Below are 3,693 nucleotides of genomic sequence, written 5' to 3' on the forward strand. Positions count from 1 at the left end.
AAGTTCAGATCCTACTTAGTGGGATCAAAGGTGATTGTGTACACTGACCATGCTGCTCTTAAGTATCTACTTACAAAGCAGGATTCAAAACCCAGGCTCATCAGATGGGTACTGCTTCTGCAAGAGTTTGATATAGAAATAAGAGACAGAAAAGGGACAGAGAACCAAGTAGCTGATCATCTGTCCCGGATAGAGCCAGTGGAAGGGACGTCCCTCCCTTCTCTCGAGATCTCTGAGACGTTTCCTGATGAGCATTTATTCGCCATTCAGGAAGCACCATGGTTTGCCGATATTACAAACTATAAAGCTGCAAGGTTCATACCCAAGGAGTACAATAGAATACAAAAGAAGAAATTAGTTACTGATGCAAAGTACTACTTGTGGGATAAACCCTATCTCTTTAAGAGATGTGCAGACGGAATTATCCGTAGGTGTGTCCCCAGAGAGGAAGCACAGAGAATCCTATGGCATTGCCACGGATCTCAATATGGAGGCCATTTCGCAGGTGAGCGAACAGCCACCAAAGTCCTCCAATGTGGCTTCTATTGGCCCACACTCTATAAAGATTCCCGAGAGTTTGTACGTAATTGTGAGAGTTGCCAAAGAGCTGGTAATCTGCCTCATGGTTACGCCATGCCTCAACAAGGAATCTTGGAAATTGAGTTGTTTGACGTATGGGGAATTGACTTCATGGGACCTTTCCCACCATCATACTCAAACACTTATATTCTGGTGGCAGTTGACTATGTATCAAAATGGGTTGAGGCTATTGCCACACCCACCAATGATACTAAAACAGTGCTGAAGTTCCTCCAGAAACATATTTTTAGCAGGTTTGGTGTCCCTAGAGTACTAATCAGTGATGGGGGCACTCACTTCTGCAATAAACAGCTTTACCCTGCCATGGTTCGGTATGGAATTCGCCACAAGGTGGCCACTCCATATCACCCACAAACCAATGGGCAAGCTGAAGTCTCTAACAGAGAATTAAAGAGAATCCTGGAACGGACAGTAAATACCCGTAGAAAGGATTGGGCACGAAGCTTGGATGATGCTCTGTGGGCTTACAGAACAGCATTCAAGACCCCTATAGGGACCTCTCCATATCAACTCGTGTATGGTAAGGCATGCCACCTGCCCGTGGAACTAGAACATAAGGCCTACTGGGCAACAAGATTCCTAAACTTTGATGCCAAATTAGCAGGAGAAAAACGATTGCTCCAGCTAAATGAGCTAGAGGAATTCAGATTCACAGCTTTCGAAAATGCCAAGCTTTATAAAGAAAAATAAAAAAAATGGCATGACAGAAAGCTGTCATCTAGAATCTTTGAACCAGGACAGAAGGTCCTGTTGTTTAACTCTAGACTCAGGCTATTCCCCGGGAAACTGAAATCCCGGTGGAGGGGACCATACGTGATTACAAGTGTGTCACCATATGGTTACGTGGAGCTTCAAGATATTGATTCTGATAAGAAGTTCATTGTCAATGGACAGAGAATCAAGCATTATCTTGATGGCAACTTTGAGCAAGAATGCTCAAGGCTGAAGCTAGATTAAAAGCTCAGCAAGGTCCAGCTAAAGACAATAAAGAAGCGCTTGCTGGGAGGCAACCCAGCCATGGGGCATTAATCCTCTAAGCATTTTGCCCTATTTTTCTTTTTTATTTGTTTATATAAAGTTTACTGACACTAAGGTAAAGAATCAATTGCATAAGTTTACAGGGTTACAGAAGGAATCTGCACACAAAACAGAGATAGGGAGCTCAATGGCAAGAAAACGCCAGTAAAGGGGCATTTTGGGCGTTCAGCGCCCAAAATGGGCATCCACTGGGCGCTGAACGCCAGTAATGGTAGCAATTTGGGCGTTCAACGCCAGAAATGGCCACCCACTGGGCGTTGAATGCCAGGAATGGCAGCAAATGGGCGCTGAGCGCCCAGGAGATCAGCATTTGGGCGCTGAACGCCCAAAACAAGCAGTGTTTGGGCGTTCAAACGCCAGGAAGACAGGGAGGAGCCAAATCCATTTATCCCACACGTATTTCCATTCTAAATTCAAATTTTATGCTTCAATGCATGATTTTTACATGAACATATCAAGAACCCTGATTTCTAAAATCCTTAATTTCTAAAAACCCATCTTTCCAAATTCAATCCAACTCTTTTCAAAATCTTTTCTGAAAACAAATCTATCTTTTTCACTCAAAAATCTTTTCAACTAATCCATATCTTTTTTTTCAAATCTTCATATATCTTTTTCAAAATCCAAATTTATCTTTTTCAAAAATCTATCCTATATTTTCAAAATTACACTATATCTTCTATCTTATCTTTTTCAACTCAATCTTTTTATCTTATCTTTTCCAATCTTTCGAAAACCCACCCCCCCACCCCTTTATAATTGGGTTCGGCCTCCACCCTCCTCCATCACCAAGTGCACCTCGATCTCCTTCTATCCCTCTCCTTTCTTTTCTTTTGCTTGAGGACAAGCAAACCTCTAAGTTTGGTGTGTTTATCCGAATTCACTAAGATCATGGCTCCCAAAGGAAAACAATCCACTCCAAGAGGCAAGAAAGAGAGCGTTCCAAAACCACTTTGGAATAAAGGGAAGTTCTTATCTAAAGAACATTCAGACCATTATCTTAAAGTAATGGGTCTGAGGTCAGTGATCCCGGAAGTTAGATTCGATCTGAAAGAAGATGAATATCCGGAGATCCAGGAGCAAATTCGAATCAGGAACTGGGAAGTCCTAGCTAATCCTGAAACGAAAGTAGGAAGGAACATGGTCCAGGAGTTCTATGCTAATATGTGGCAGACTGACAAGCAAAGACTATCTGGAACTGTCTGCTACGAATTTCGGACCATGGTCAGGGGAAAGATTGTTCATACCACCCCTGACAAGATCAGAGAGATATTAAAGCTACCTCAGCTAAAGGATGATCCAGACTCCTTCAACAGGAGGATGATGAGAGCAGACATTAGCCTGGATAAAATTCTAGAGGACATATGTATCCCTGAAGCCAGGTGGACCACCAACACAAAGGGTGTCCCAAATCAACTCAAGAGAGAGGATCTCAAAACAGTTGCCAGAGGATGGCTGGACTTCATTGGGCGTTCTTTGTTGCCCACTAGCAACCGTTCTGAAGTCACAGTGAAAAGAGCAGTGATGATTCATTGCATCATGACAGGGAAGGAAGTGGAGGTTCATCAGCTGATTTCCACTGAACTCTATAAGATTGCTAACAAAAATTCAAAAGAGGCCAGGTTGGCTTATCCAAGCGTGATTTCTCTGCTCTGCAAGGACGCTGGAGTCAAGATGGGAATAACTGAATATATCCTAATTGAAAAGTCAATCACCAAAGCATCAATGGAGAGACAACAAGCACAGGAGGATCTTTTCAAGAAGAGAGTACAGGAATTCCTCCCAGAGATTCCTCAAGCAGAATATTGGGAATATCTTGAGACGTCTGTCACCAAGATACAGGAAGCTATGGAGCAAATAATAAAACAACAGAAGGAACACAGTCAAATGCTGACCCATATGTTTAAAGAACAAGAGGAGCAGGGACGTGACTTAAGGGAACTGAAACGCCAAAAGTCTTCTGAAATACCAAGCATCCCAAGGATCAGAGGAACCCCCATACCCCCAGAATAAAGGTTGTTAATTTTCAATTTCTGCCTTAACTCTGTGACAGTG

Source organism: Arachis hypogaea, chromosome 20 (assembly GCF_003086295.3).
Source record: "Arachis hypogaea cultivar Tifrunner chromosome 20, arahy.Tifrunner.gnm2.J5K5, whole genome shotgun sequence".
Classification (NCBI taxonomy): Eukaryota; Viridiplantae; Streptophyta; class Magnoliopsida; order Fabales; family Fabaceae; genus Arachis; species Arachis hypogaea.